Genomic DNA, 16,566 nt, shown 5'->3' with positions numbered 1-16,566 from the left:
GGTTGCTGTCTACCAACCTACTGCCACAAGACGGTAGTACCTCCCTGGGTGGTTGCTGTCTACCAACCTGCCACAAGACGGTAGTACCTCCCTGGTTGGTTGCTGTCTACCAACCTACTGCCACAAGACGGTAGTACCTCCCTGGGTGGTTGTCTACCAACCTACTGCCACAAGACGGTAGTACCTCCCTGGGTGGTTGCTCTCTACCAACCTACTACCACAGGACCTTAATACCTCCCTGGGTGGTTGCTGTCTACCAACCTACTACCACAGGAGGGTAGTACCTCCCTGGGTGGTTGGTGTCTACCAACCTACTGCAACAAGACGGTAGTACGTCCCTGGGTGGTTGCTGTCCAGCAACCTATTACCACAGGACGGTAGTGCCTCCCTGGGTGGTTGCTGTCTACCAACCTACTACCACAGGACGGTAGTACGTCCCTTTGTGGTTGTTGTCTACCAACCTACTGCCACAAGACGGTAGTACCTCCCTGGGTGGTTGCTGTCTACCAACCTACTACCTCAGGACGGTATTACCTCCCTGGGTGGTTGCTGTCTACCAGCCTACTGCCACAAGACGGTAGTACCTCCCTGGGTGGTTGTTGTCTACCAACCTACTACTACAGGACGGTAGTACCTCCCTGGGTGGTTGTTGTCTACCAACCTACTGCCACAGGACGGTAGTACCTCCCTGGGTGGCTGCTGTCTACCAACCTACTGCCACAGGACGGTAGTACCTCCCTGGGTGGTTGCTGTCTACCAACCTACTACCACAGAACGGTAGTACCTCCCTGGGTGGTTGCTGTCTACCAACCTACTACCACAGGACGGTAGTACCTCCCTGGGTGGTTGCTGTCTACCAACCTACTACCACAAGACGGTAGTACCTCCCTGGGTGGTTGTCTACCCATCTTCTGCCACAAGACTGTAGTACCTCCCTGGGTGGTTGCTGTCTACCAACCTACTGCCACAAGACGGTAGTACCTCCCTGGGTGGTTGTTGTCTACCAACCTACTGCTACAAGACGGTAGTACCTCCCTGGGTGGTTGCTGTCTACCAACCTACTGCCACAAGACGGTAGTACCTCCCTGGATGGTTGCTGTCTACCAACCTACTGCCACAAGACGGTAGTACCTCCCTGGGTGGTTGCTGTCTACCAACCTACTGCCACAAGATGGTAGTACCTCCCTGGGTGGTTGCTGTCTACCAGCCTACTACCACAGGACTGTAGTACCTCCCTGGGTGGTTGCTGTCTACCAACCTACTACCACAGGACGGTAGTGCCTCCCTGGGTGGTTGCTGTCTACCAGCCTACTACCACAGGACGGTAGTACCTCCTTGGGTGGTTGCTCTCTACCAACCTTCTACCACAGGACGGTAGAACCTGCCTGGGTGGTTGCTGTCTACCAACCTACTACCACAGGACGGTAGTACCTCCCTGGGTGGTTGCTGTTTACCAACCTTCTACCACAGGACGGTAGAACCCCCCTGGGTGGTTGCTGTCTACCAACCTTCTACCGCAGGACGGTAGAACCTCCCTGGGTGGTTGCTGTCTACCAGCCTACCATCATTATATATATATATATATATATATATATATATATATATATATATATATATATATATATATATATATATATATATATATATATATATGTATATATATATATATATATAAGTAGTTAAAAATGCGGCTGAGCGGTCTCTTCCGGAAAAAGGCATGCGGCTGAGCTGTCTCTTCCGGAAAAAGGCATGCGGCTGAGCGGTCTCCTCCCGAAAGGGCTGCGGCTGAGCGGTCTCCTCCCGAAAGGGCTGCGGCTGAGCGAGGTATCCGGTCTAGGACCAGCAGCTGGAGGGTCACCTTTTCACACCTAGGTGTTACTTCCGGTTTTGACCATGACCTCGCCCTCGAGACTACCTCACCCTTGACCCCCCAACCAATACCCCCACCCCCACGCCCCCCCCCCCTTCGCGACCCCCCCCCCCCTTCGCGCCGCGCGCCCGCCCGCGCGCCCGCACGCGCGCCGCGCCCGCGCGCCCGCCCGCGCGCCAGCCCGCGCCCTTCGCGACCCCGCGCCCAGCGCCTTCTGCTGCGCCTTCTGCAGCGTCGTCCGGATCGCCCCCGCGCCTCGAATTTTTTTCCGATTTTTTTCGAATTTTTTTTGAATTTCATTTTCTTGTGCTCTCCATCTCCTCGGATCAAGGTTTTTGGATTCCCCCCCCCCTATGGGGTTTTTCGAAATTCTCCATCTCCTCAGATCAAATTTTTTGGGTACCCCTCCTTTCACCCCCATCCCCAAACAATTTCTCGATATTACCAAGTTTTTGGATTCCACCCTATGGGGGTTTCGAAAGTCTCCATCTCCTTGGATCAAGTTTTTTTTGGGTACCCCTCCTTTCACCCCAAATTTTCTCGACAATACCATGACTCCATCTCCTCGGATCAAGTTTTTTGGATCCCCCCTATGGGGTTTTCGAAATTCTCCATCTCCTTGGATCAAATTTTTGGATTACCCCTCCCACTTTCACCCCAAATTTTCTCGACAATACCATGACTCCATCTCCTCAGATCAAATTTTTAAGGTTCCCCCTCCCACTTTCACCCCCCCCCAATCCCAAAAATTTCTCGATAATACAAGTTTTTGGATTCCCCCCCCCTATGGGGGTTTTGAATTTCTTATGATCACCTTGGATCAAATTTTTGGATTACCCCTCCCACTTTCACCCACCCCCAACCTCAAATTTTTCTCGATAATACCAAGTTTTTGGATTCCCTCCTATGGGGTTTTCGAAATTCCTCGGATCAAAGTTTTTGGAATCCCCCCTCTGGGGGTAAGCATTCAAAATAGACTCCTCCTATGGGGGCATGCTTACTACAGGTCTAAACATCTTCCCCTTATTATTTTAAAATGAACTAAAAGTTTCCGCTCATTAAGTCAAATGAACTAAGAAGGGTGTTTACTCGGCGGTCAGTGACGTCACGCGCACACAGGTTGAATCAGGTCGGTCCTTTTAGTTCATTCAAGATAATAAGGGAACATAGTAGTGACGTCACGTGATGACCGCGCACACAGGTTGAATCTTGTCTACCCTTTTACCCACCCTCCCAAACCCTCACACTCCAACCAACACCTCACAATTTTCACTCATAACCCCCAATTTTTCTCGTTTTAACCCTTTTAGTTCATTAAAGTTAATAAGGGGACACATGCATCAGAAAGTCACCACATCGCTTACATCCACTTTCGTTAAATTCACTACTCACAATTTTACATATTACGAAGTTAAATACGCACTTTTACTTTGAACATCTTCAAAACACTCTCATAAATCATTTGAATACTCACAAAAAATACCTTTATACATTTCCAAACAACACTGAAATACTCCAAAATCATCATTCGAACACCCCCAAATCATCTCTGAATACTCCCAGAACACCTTCATAAGTACTCTTGCACATCATTTGAACACCTTCATAAGTACTCTCTTAATCATTTGTACACCTTCAAAAAACACCTTTGAATACTCACATAAACACCCTTGAACACCTTCAAAACACCTTTGAATATCGTTTTTAAACTAATTTCATCACAACCCACTTATATCATCTTTTTTCGGTAACTCTAATTCGACTACACTACCCTCATCAATTACCAACAAATTTTACTCGTTTTAACTAATGTCATCACTGTAACCAAGATTTTCACAAAAAAAAAAAAAACTCTATGACACCTAACACACACGCACACACACACCCCACAACACCCACAATTTTTTTCTCGTTTTAACCCTTTTAGTTCATTAAAGTTATTAAGGGGACACAATACATCAGAAAAAAAGTCACAAAAACTAACTCAAACACTTTACTTTGAACACCCCCAAAACACTCTCATAATCATTTGAATACTCACATAAACACCTTTGAACACCTTCAAAACACCTTTGAACACCTTCAAAACACCCTTGAACACCTTCAAAACACCCTTGAACACCTTCAAAAACAACATTTGAACACACTCAAAACACCTTTGAACATTTCCAAAACACTATTTGAGTACTCCCAAATAAGATTTTACATCTCTAATTTATCTGCACTTTCATTAAATTACAACTCATCCCTCAGTCTCCAGACTAGGCATTTTCTCGTTTTTACCCTTTTAGTTCATTAAAGTTATTAAGGGGACACAATACATCAGAAAAAAAAAAAGTCACAAAAACTAACTCAAACACTTTACTTTGAACACCCCCAAAAACACTCTCATAATCATTTGTACACCTTCAAAAAACACCTTTGAACACCTTCAAAACACCCTTGAACACCCTTGATCACCTTCAAAAAACAACATTTGAACACACTCAAAACACCTTTGAACACCTTTGAACATTTCCAATCAACACTGAAACACTTCCAAAAAACACAATTTGAGTACTCCCTATTACACCACTGATTACTACTAAAACACCGCTGAATTCAATCAAAACACCCTTCAACACCTTCAAACACCCTTGAACACCTTCAAAACACTCTTGAACACCTTCAAAAACACCTTTGAACATTTCCAAAACACTATTTGAGTACTCCCAATTACACCACTGAATACTACTAAAACACCGATGAATTCAATCAAAACACCCTTCAACACCTTCAAAACACCTTTGAACACCTTAGAACATTTCAAAAAAACAATCTAATAATCATTTGAACACACTAAAAAAACCATTGAATAACCACAAAACACCTTTGAACACCTTCAAAACACCCTTGAACACCCTTGATCACCTTCACAAAAAAAAACAACATTTGAACACACTCAAAACACCTATTAAAACTTCAAAAAAACACAATTTGAGTACTCCCAATTACACCACTGAATACTACTAAAACACCGCTGAATTCAATCAAAACACCCTTCAACACCTTCAAAACACCTTTGAACACCTTTGAACATTTCCAAAACACTATTTGAGTACTCCCAATTACACCACTGATTACTACTAAAACACCGCTGAATTCAATCAAAACACCCTACATCACCTTCAAACACCCTTGAACACACTCAAAACACCCTTCAACACCTTCAAAACACCTTTGAACACCTTCAAAACACCTTTGAACACATTCAAAACACTCTCATAATCATTTGAACACACTCAAAACACCTTTTGAACACCTTTGAACACCTTCAAAACACCCTTGAACACCCTTGATCACCTTCAAAAAACAACATTTGAACACACTCAAAACACCTTTGAACACCTTTGAACATTTCCAAACAACACTGAAACACTTCCAAAAACACCATTTGAGTACTCCCAAATACACCACTGAATACTAAAACACCACTGAATACACTCAAAACACCACCAAAATCACCATAAACTAAGATCAACACCCACATCCCACAACACCCACAACCCACAACACCCACAATTTTTTCTCGTTTTATCTAATTTCATCAGAAAAAGTCCCAACAACAACCCACTTATAACATTTTTTTTTCGGTATCTCTAGTTCGACAACAACACCCACAACACCCACATCCCAGAACACCCATGAACATTTCCAAAACACTATTTGAGTACTCCCAATTACACCACTGATTACTACTAAAACACCGCTGAATTCAATCAAAACACCCTTCAACACCTTCAAACACCCTTGAACACCTTCAAAACACTCTTGAACACTTTCAAAAACACCTTTGAACATTTCCAATCAACACTGAAACACTTCCAAAAAACACAATTTGAGTACTCCCTATTACACCACTGATTACTACTAAAACACCGCTGAATTCAATCAAAACACCCTTCAACACCTTCAAACACCCTTGAACACACTCAAAACACCCTTCAACACCTTCAAAACACCTTTGATCACCTTCAAAAACACCTTTGAATACATTCAAAACACTCTCATAATCATTTGAACACACTCAAAACACCTTTGAATAACCTCAAAACACCTTTGAACACCTTCAAAACACCCTTGAACACCCTTGATCACCTTCAAAAAACAACATTTGAACACACTCAAAACACCTTTGAACACCTTTGAACATTTCCAAACAACACTGAAACACTTCCAAAAACACCATTTGAGTACTCCCATATACACCACTGAATACTAAAACACCACTGAATACACTCAAAACACCACCAAAATCACCATAAACTAAGATCAACACCCACATCCCACAACACCCACAACACCCACAATTTTTTCTCGTTTTATCTAATTTCATCAGAAAGTCACAACACCCACACCTCCCATTTTTTTTCTCGTTTTAACCCTTTTAGTTCATTAAAGTTAATAAGGGGCCACACTACATCAGAAAAAGTCACAAAAACAACCCACTTATAACGTCTTTTCGATATCTCTAGTTCGACAACAACACCCGCATCCCACATCACCCACATCCCACATCCCACACACACACACACACACACACACACACATCCCTAACCTAGCCTAACCTAACCTAACTTATCCTAACATAACCTAACCTAACCTAACCTAACCTAACCTAACCTAACCTAACCTAACTTATCCTAACCTAGCCTAACCTAACCTAACCTAACCTTACCTAACTTATCCTAACCTAACTTAACCTAGCCTAACCTAACCTAACTTAACCTAACCTAACCTAACCTAACCGAACCTACCCTAACCTAACCTTACCTAACATAACCTAACCTAGCCTAACCTAACCTAACCTAACTTAACCTAACCCAACCTAACCTAACCTAGCCTAACCTAACTTAACCTAACCTAACCTAACCTACCCTAACCTAACTTATCCTAACCTAACCTAACCTATCTTAACCTTACCTAACCTAACCTAGCCGAACCTATCCTAACCTAACCTAAAATATATTAGAACAATTCCAAAATACATTAGAGTACTCCAGAATTACTTTGAACGACTCCATTTTTTTTGGATATTTCCAAATTAGTTTTGAAAACTTTATCGTAAAATCGAACATTATTTTCTTGTTGGTAAACACACTCAATGGTAGAAATATTTACTCGATTTCCGAATAGAAACACTTTCCTCGCTCTGAGAGACTCATTGTGGGTCACCCCTTCCCCCCCAACACCACTGGGGTAATGCGGTTCACACCCAAGGCAGATTTAAGATAATCATGAACACCTGCGCCAACTCAGGACAGACAGACGCCATGAAATGCGGGTAACATCCAAGGTAGAAAATCATCTCTTTCCAGACCAACTGTCTAGCCTAACCTAACCTAACCTAACCTAACCTAATTCCTAACCTAACCTAACCTCACCTAACCGAACCTAACCTAACTCCATCAATCACCTCTATCCTAACCTAACCTAACCTAACCTATCCCAACCTAACTCCATCAAACACCTCTATCCTAACCTTACCTAACCTATCCTAACCTAACCTAACTCCATCAAACACCTCGAATACTACCTAACTTAACCTAACCTAACCTTACCTAACCTACCGAACCTAACCTAACCTAACCTAACCTATCCTAACCTGTCCCAACCTAACCTAACCTATCCTAACCTAACCTAACCTAACCTAACTTATCCTAAGCTAACCTAACCTAACTTATCCTAACATAACCTATCCTAACCTAACCTAAACACTGACTAACTTTGAACCAACTCTGAACACCACTGATCTTCTTCAAAAAATGCTCTGCACATCATTTGAACACCTTCAAAAAAACACCATCAAACACCTCCGAATACTCCCAAAAAACACTACTGATTACCACCAAATCACCACTGAATACTACCAATCACCGTCAAAATCACCAGAAACTAAGTTTATCATCACCATCTAACATCCTTTTTATAGAAATCCCCTCAAATCACTATAACCAAGAACTCCCTCCCCATTTGGCGCATGAAAAAAAAAGCATGAACACAAACCTAATACGCAAACACTTAGTACATGATCACCATCAACTGAAAACATATCTTGTACACACACATAATATAAGACAATCACCAACTACAATCACCCATGTTCACTTACCTCAAAATCACTAATATCACAGAAAACAATCATTTTTATAAACATTTCACACACACACAAAAAAAAAAAAAAAATCATATTTGACAATATCTAAGCGCACTCACCTCACTACCACCAACACACGATGTCTCACCTCACAGGACCGACGAGCTCACCTCCAGTGACGTCACACTCCCATTGTGTTACTTGGTGGTTGGTAACATCACACCTAACCCCCCTTGTTTCAACCTGTTGTACCCTACATTATCTAAGAACACTATATCCAAGACGATTACCAGATTTTATGATCCCCAACACCAAAATCACAGAAAACACACATTTTTATAATTATTCACACAAAAATCACGATCACCAATTCCATATCATGTTTACCGTCATCTATCAACACTAATCACCAAGATCACCAAAAAAAATCTAAGATCATGCATCTCAAAACTACTATGATCACTGAAAACACTTATTTTTAAACATTCGCACAAAAATAAGACATACACAAAAATACCACAACACTTCCACCAACATCTATAACATAACATGAGCACTATATCATATCACTATCACAAAAAAAAAAAAAATAATACACAGACACCCACATATTATACATTTCAATTGCAAATTTAAGACATGAGACATACACACCAAATCTAAGACATTCACCTCCAACTAAGACATACACATCACCCCTAAAACTTCCTTCCTTATTCATTCCGTATATCTCCTAGAGCTGTTTTAACCCCGACGGTTCCATCACGACGTAGGAGCCAGAGGAACCATCACCACTCCAACACCACCTACTACACTCTGGCTCCTACGTCGTGATGGAACCGTCGGGGTTAAAACAGCTCTAGGAGATATACGGAATGAATAAGGAAGGAAGTTTTAGGGGTGATGTGTATGTCTTAGTTGGAGGTGAATGTCTTAGATTTGGTGTGTATGTCTCATGTCTTAAATTTGCAATTGAAATGTATAATATGTGGGTGTCTGTGTATTATTTTTTTTTTTTTTGTGATAGTGATATGTTATAGTGCTCATGTTATGTTATAGATGTTGGTGGAAGTGTTGTGGTATTTTTGTGTATGTCTTATTTTTGTGCGAATGTTTAAAAATAAGTGTTTTCAGTGATCATAGTAGTTTTGAGATGCATGATCTTAGATTTTTTTTTGGTGATCTTGGTGATTAGTGTTGATAGATGACGGTAAACATGATATGGAATTGGTGATCGTGATTTTTGTGTGAATAATTATAAAAATGTGTGTTTTCTGTGATTTTGGTGTTGGGGATCATAAAATCTGGTAATCGTCTTGGATATAGTGTTCTTAGATAATGTAGGGTACAACAGGTTGAAACAAGGGGGGTTAGGTGTGATGTTACCAACCACCAAGTAACACAATGGGAGTGTGACGTCACTGGAGGTGAGCTCGTCGGTCCTGTGAGGTGAGACATCGTGTGTTGGTGGTAGTGAGGTGAGTGCGCTTAGATATTGTCAAATATGATTTTTTTTTTTTTTTTGTGTGTGTGTGAAATGTTTATAAAAATGATTGTTTTCTGTGATATTAGTGATTTTGAGGTAAGTGAACATGGGTGATTGTAGTTGGTGATTGTCTTATATTATGTGTGTGTACAAGATATGTTTTCAGTTGATGGTGATCATGTACTAAGTGTTTGCGTATTAGGTTTGTGTTCATGCTTTTTTTTTCATGCGCCAAATGGGGAGGGAGTTCTTGGTTATAGTGATTTGAGGGGATTTCTATAAAAAGGATGTTAGATGGTGATGATAAACTTAGTTTCTGGTGATTTTGACGGTGATTGGTAGTATTCAGTGGTGATTTGGTGGTAATCAGTAGTGTTTTTTGGGAGTATTCGGAGGTGTTTGATGGTGTTTTTTTGAAGGTGTTCAAATGATGTGCAGAGCATTTTTTGAAGAAGATCAGTGGTGTTCAGAGTTGGTTCAAAGTTAGTCAGTGTTTAGGTTAGGTTAGGATAGGTTATGTTAGGATAAGTTAGGTTAGGTTAGCTTAGGATAAGTTAGGTTAGGTTAGGTTAGGTTAGGATAGGTTAGGTTAGGTTGGGACAGGTTAGGATAGGTTAGGTTAGGTTAGGTTAGGTTCGGTAGGTTAGGTTAGGTTAAGTTAGGTAGTATTCGAGGTGTTTGATGGAGTTAGGTTAGGTTAGGATAGGTTAGGTAAGGTTAGGATAGAGGTGTTTGATGGAGTTAGGTTGGGATAGGTTAGGTTAGGTTAGGTTAGGATAGAGGTGATTGATGGAGTTAGGTTAGGTTCGGTTAGGTGAGGTTAGGTTAGGTTAGGAATTAGGTTAGGTTAGGTTAGGTTAGGTTAGGCTAGACAGTTGGTCTGGAAAGAGATGATTTTCTACCTTGGATGTTACCCGCATTTCATGGCGTCTGTCTGTCCTGAGTTGGCGCAGGTGTTCATGATTATCTTAAATCTGCCTTGGGTGTGAACCGCATTACCCCAGTGGTGTTGGGGGGGAAGGGGTGACCCACAATGAGTCTCTCAGAGCGAGGAAAGTGTTTCTATTCGGAAATCGAGTAAATATTTCTACCATTGAGTGTGTTTACCAACAAGAAAATAATGTTCGATTTTACGATAAAGTTTTCAAAACTAATTTGGAAATATCCAAAAAAAATGGAGTCGTTCAAAGTAATTCTGGAGTACTCTAATGTATTTTGGAATTGTTCTAATATATTTTAGGTTAGGTTAGGATAGGTTCGGCTAGGTTAGGTTAGGTAAGGTTAAGATAGGTTAGGTTAGGTTAGGATAAGTTAGGTTAGGGTAGGTTAGGTTAGGTTAGGTTAAGTTAGGTTAGGCTAGGTTAGGTTAGGTTGGGTTAGGTTAAGTTAGGTTAGGTTAGGTTAGGCTAGGTTAGGTTATGTTAGGTAAGGTTAGGTTAGGGTAGGTTCGGTTAGGTTAGGTTAGGTTAGGTTAAGTTAGGTTAGGTTAGGCTAGGTTAAGTTAGGTTAGGATAAGTTAGGTAAGGTTAGGTTAGGTTAGGTTAGGCTAGGTTAGGATAAGTTAGGTTAGGTTAGGTTAGGTTAGGTTAGGTTAGGTTAGGTTAGGTTATGTTAGGATAAGTTAGGTTAGGTTAGGCTAGGTTAGGGATGTGTGTGTGTGTGTGTGTGTGTGTGGGATGTGGGATGTGGGTGATGTGGGATGCGGGTGTTGTTGTCGAACTAGAGATATCGAAAAGACGTTATAAGTGGGTTGTTTTTGTGACTTTTTCTGATGTAGTGTGGCCCCTTATTAACTTTAATGAACTAAAAGGGTTAAAACGAGAAAAAAAATGGGAGGTGTGGGTGTTGTGACTTTCTGATGAAATTAGATAAAACGAGAAAAAATTGTGGGTGTTGTGGGTGTTGTGGGATGTGGGTGTTGATCTTAGTTTATGGTGATTTTGGTGGTGTTTTGAGTGTATTCAGTGGTGTTTTAGTATTCAGTGGTGTATATGGGAGTACTCAAATGGTGTTTTTGGAAGTGTTTCAGTGTTGTTTGGAAATGTTCAAAGGTGTTCAAAGGTGTTTTGAGTGTGTTCAAATGTTGTTGTTTTTTTGAAGGTGATCAAGGGTGTTCAAGGGTGTTTTGAAGGTGTTCAAAGGTGTTTTGAGGTTATTCAAAGGTGTTTTGAGTGTGTTCAAATGATTATGAGAGTGTTTTGAATGTATTCAAAGGTGTTTTTGAAGGTGATCAAAGGTGTTTTGAAGGTGTTGAAGGGTGTTTTGAGTGTGTTCAAGGGCGTTTGAAGGTGTTGAAGGGTGTTTTGATTGAATTCAGCGGTGTTTTAGTAGTAATCAGTGGTGTAATAGGGAGTACTCAAATTGTGTTTTTTGGAAGTGTTTCAGTGTTGATTGGAAATGTTCAAAGGTGTTTTTGAAAGTGTTCAAGAGTGTTTTGAAGGTGTTCAAGGGTGTTTGAAGGTGTTGAAGGGTGTTTTGATTGAATTCAGCGGTGTTTTAGTAGTAATCAGTGGTGTAATTGGGAGTACTCAAATAGTGTTTTGGAAATGTTCATGGGTGTTCTGGGATGTGGGTGTTGTGGGTGTTGTTGTCGAACTAGAGATACCGAAAAAAAAATGTTATAAGTGGGTTGTTGTTGGGACTTTTTCTGATGAAATTAGATAAAACGAGAAAAAATTGTGGGTGTTGTGGGTTGTGGGTGTTGTGGGATGTGGGTGTTGATCTTAGTTTATGGTGATTTTGGTGGTGTTTTGAGTGTATTCAGTGGTGTTTTAGTATTCAGTGGTGTATTTGGGAGTACTCAAATGGTGTTTTTGGAAGTGTTTCAGTGTTGTTTGGAAATGTTCAAAGGTGTTCAAAGGTGTTTTGAGTGTGTTCAAATGTTGTTTTTTGAAGGTGATCAAGGGTGTTCAAGGGTGTTTTGAAGGTGTTCAAAGGTGTTTTGAGGTTATTCAAAGGTGTTTTGAGTGTGTTCAAATGATTATGAGAGTGTTTTGAATGTATTCAAAGGTGTTTTTGAAGGTGATCAAAGGTGTTTTGAAGGTGTTGAAGGGTGTTTTGAGTGTGTTCAAGGGTGTTTGAAGGTGTTGAAGGGTGTTTTGATTGAATTCAGCGGTGTTTTAGTAGTAATCAGTGGTGTAATAGGGAGTACTCAAATTGTGTTTTTTGGAAGTGTTTCAGTGTTGATTGGAAATGTTCAAAAGGTGTTTTTGAAAGTGTTCAAATGTTGTTTTTTGAAGGTGATCAAGGGTGTTCAAGGGTGTTTTGAAGGTGTTCAAAGGTGTTTTTTGAAGGTGTACAAATGATTATGAGAGTGTTTTTGGGGGTGTTCAAAGTAAAGTGTTTGAGTTAGTTTTTGTGACTTTTTTTTTTTCTGATGTATTGTGTCCCCTTAATAACTTTAATGAACTAAAAGGGTAAAAACGAGAAAATGCCTAGTCTGGAGATTGAGGGATGAGTTGTAATTTAATGAAAGTGCAGATAAATTAGAGATGTAAAATCTTATTTGGGAGTACTCAAATAGTGTTTTGGAAATGTTCAAAGGTGTTTTGAGTGTGTTCAAATGTTGTTTTTGAAGGTGTTCAAGGGTGTTTTGAAGGTGTTCAAGGGTGTTTTGAAGGTGTTCAAAGGTGTTTATGTGAGTATTCAAATGATTATGAGAGTGTTTTGGGGGTGTTCAAAGTAAAGTGTTTGAGTTAGTTTTTTGTGACTTTTTTTCTGATGTATTGTGTCCCCTTAATAACTTTAATGAACTAAAAGGGTTAAAACGAGAAAAAAATTGTGGGTGTTGTGGGGTGTGTGTGTGCGTGTGTGTTAGGTGTCATAGAGTTTTTTTTTTTGTGAAAATCTTGGTTACAGTGATGACATTAGTTAAAACGAGTAAAATTTGTTGGTAATTGATGAGGGTAGTGTAGTCGAATTAGAGTTACCGAAAAAAGATGATATAAGTGGGTTGTGATGAAATTAGTTTAAAAACGATATTCAAAGGTGTTTTGAAGGTGTTCAAGGGTGTTTATGTGAGTATTCAAAGGTGTTTTTTGAAGGTGTACAAATGATTAAGAGAGTACTTATGAAGGTGTTCAAATGATGTGCAAGAGTACTTATGAAGGTGTTCTGGGAGTATTCAGAGATGATTTGGGGGTGTTCGAATGATGATTTTGGAGTATTTCAGTGTTGTTTGGAAATGTATAAAGGTATTTTTTGTGAGTATTCAAATGATTTATGAGAGTGTTTTGAAGATGTTCAAAGTAAAAGTGCGTATTTAACTTCGTAATATGTAAAATTGTGAGTAGTGAATTTAACGAAAGTGGATGTAAGCGATGTGGTGACTTTCTGATGCATGTGTCCCCTTATTAACTTTAATGAACTAAAAGGGTTAAAACGAGAAAAATTGGGGGTTATGAGTGAAAATTGTGAGGTGTTGGTTGGAGTGTGAGGGTTTGGGAGGGTGGGTAAAAGGGTAGACAAGATTCAACCTGTGTGCGCGGTCATCACGTGACGTCACTACTATGTTCCCTTATTATCTTGAATGAACTAAAAGGACCGACCTGATTCAACCTGTGTGCGCGTGACGTCACTGACCGCCGAGTAAACACCCTTCTTAGTTCATTTGACTTAATGAGCGGAAACTTTTAGTTCATTTTAAAATAATAAGGGGAAGATGTTTAGACCTGTAGTAAGCATGCCCCCATAGGAGGAGTCTATTTTGAATGCTTACCCCCAGAGGGGGGATTCCAAAAACTTTGATCCGAGGAATTTCGAAAATCCCATAGGAGGGAATCCAAAAACTTGGTATTATCGAGAAAAATTTGAGGTTGGGGGTGGGTGAAAGTGGGAGGGGTAATCCAAAAATTTGATCCAAGGTGATCATAAGAAATTCAAAACCCCCATAGGGGGGGAATCCAAAAACTTGTATTATCGAGAAATTTTTGGGATTGGGGGGGGGTGAAAGTGGGAGGGGGAACCTTAAAAATTTGATCTGAGGAGATGGAGTCATGGTATTGTCGAGAAAATTTGGGGTGAAAGTGGGAGGGGTAATCCAAAAATTTGATCCAAGGAGATGGAGAATTTCGAAAACCCCATAGGGGGGATCCAAAAAACTTGATCCGAGGAGATGGAGTCATGGTATTGTCGAGAAAATTTGGGGTGAAAGGAGGGGTACCCAAAAAAAACTTGATCCAAGGAGATGGAGACTTTCGAAACCCCCATAGGGTGGAATCCAAAAACTTGGTAATATCGAGAAATTGTTTGGGGATGGGGGTGAAAGGAGGGGTACCCAAAAAATTTGATCTGAGGAGATGGAGAATTTCGAAAAACCCCATAGGGGGGGGAATCCAAAAACCTTGATCCGAGGAGATGGAGAGCACAAGAAAATGAAATTCAAAAAAAATTCGAAAAAAATCGGAAAAAAATTCGAGGCGCGGGGGCGATCCGGACGACGCTGCAGAAGGCGCAGCAGAAGGCGCTGGGCGCGGGGTCGCGAAGGGCGCGGGCGGGCGCGCGGGCGGGCGCGCGGGCGCGGCGCGCGTGCGGGCGCGCGGGCGGGCGCGCGGCGCGAAGGGGGGGGGTCGCGAAGGGGGGGGGGGTCGTGGGGGTGGGGGTATTGGTTGGGGGGTCAAGGGTGAGGTAGTCTCGAGGGCGAGGTCATGGTCAAAACCGGAAGTAACACCTAGGTGTGAAAAGGTGACCCTCCAGCTGCTGGTCCTAGACCGGATACCTCGCTCAGCCGCAGCCCTTTCGGGAGGAGACCGCTCAGCCGCAGCCCTTTCGGGAGGAGACCGCTCAGCCGCATGCCTTTTTCCGGAAGAGACCGCTCAGCCGCATGCCTTTTTCCGGAAGAGACCGCTCAGCCGCATTTTTAACTACTTATATATATATATATATCTCTTACATACCTACGTGGAGTCTACCTGGAGGGGTGTTCTGAGGGTCAACGCCTCCGCGTCCCGGTCCATGACCAGGTTTCTGTGTATCAAAGCCTGATCAAATAGGCTGTTGCTTCTGGCCTCACATAGTTCAACATACTAGCCGCAGGCCGGCAAGGGACCGACTCTAGTTACATGGTTATATTAGTTACATGATTATATTAGTTATATAATTATATCAGTTACATGACTAAATCATTTACAATAATTTATCATTAACATGAATATATGAATTACATAGTAATATTCCTTTAACTTTTATCATTATTATCCCCTCGTGGAAAGTTCCTTAACACCTGTGAAGGGCTCTAATACGTGCACTTAGGTGCCCCGTAGATCGAACTCTAGCATACTCAGCTCACACACTCAGGTCCGGGGTTCAATTCAGCCGGTACGGCAGGAAACATTAGGATGTGTTTCCTTAAGGCACCTACTGTTCATGTTATCTCTACTGTTCATGCTAACTCATCAGTAAAATGTGTTCCGGGGTATTTAGTCGACTGGTTTGGGTCGCATCCTGGGGACAAAAATTGTCCTAATTTGCTGGAAATGCTCAGCATAACAAGCGGCTTTCTATATACTAGTATGTCACTGATGTCAGCTAGGACTGTATACCTTGTATATGTATGCATGAGCGCGCGCGCAGACACACACACACACACACACACAGTCATAGAGTTGTCAAGAAGTGGAATAGCCTAGCAAGTAAAGTAGTGGAGGCAGGAACCATACATAGTTTTAAGAAGAGGTATGATACAGCTCAGGAAGCAGAGAGATAGAGGACCTAGTAGGGATCAGTGAAGAGGCGGGGCCAGGAGCTGAGTCTCGACCCCTGCAACCACAATTAGGTGAGTACACACACACACACATGCACGCACGCACACACACACACGCACACACACACACACACACACATGCACGCACGCACACACTCACACGCACATATGCGCGTGGGTCCATGGGGTGCAGACGTGGGTAACTAGGCTCCGAGAACCCTAGTGTTTTTAAGGCGTGCAGTAAATGTTAGCAGTAATCAGTGGTAGTGACATCATCAGTGAACAATAATACGAGTGATAACTAAAGTTATTAGTTAAAAATAGTCGAGAGGAAGCTGAAATTATCAATATTTCAAAACACCAAGCCGTTGTGG

General features: G+C 41.5%; 1 protein-coding gene across 4 annotated transcripts in view; it reads right to left on the bottom strand.

The window, feature by feature from the left end:
* The window catches only part of LOC128695938 (uncharacterized), a 101,289-nt gene that overhangs the window by 45,367 nt on the left and 39,356 nt on the right, over positions 1–16,566 (bottom strand). The gene's annotated exons all lie outside the window — the stretch shown is intronic.

The sequence above is a fragment of the Cherax quadricarinatus genome, chromosome 41 (assembly GCF_038502225.1).
Source record: "Cherax quadricarinatus isolate ZL_2023a chromosome 41, ASM3850222v1, whole genome shotgun sequence".
Taxonomy (NCBI): Eukaryota; Metazoa; Arthropoda; class Malacostraca; order Decapoda; family Parastacidae; genus Cherax; species Cherax quadricarinatus.
This window is presented reverse-complemented; position numbering and strand designations above follow the sequence as displayed.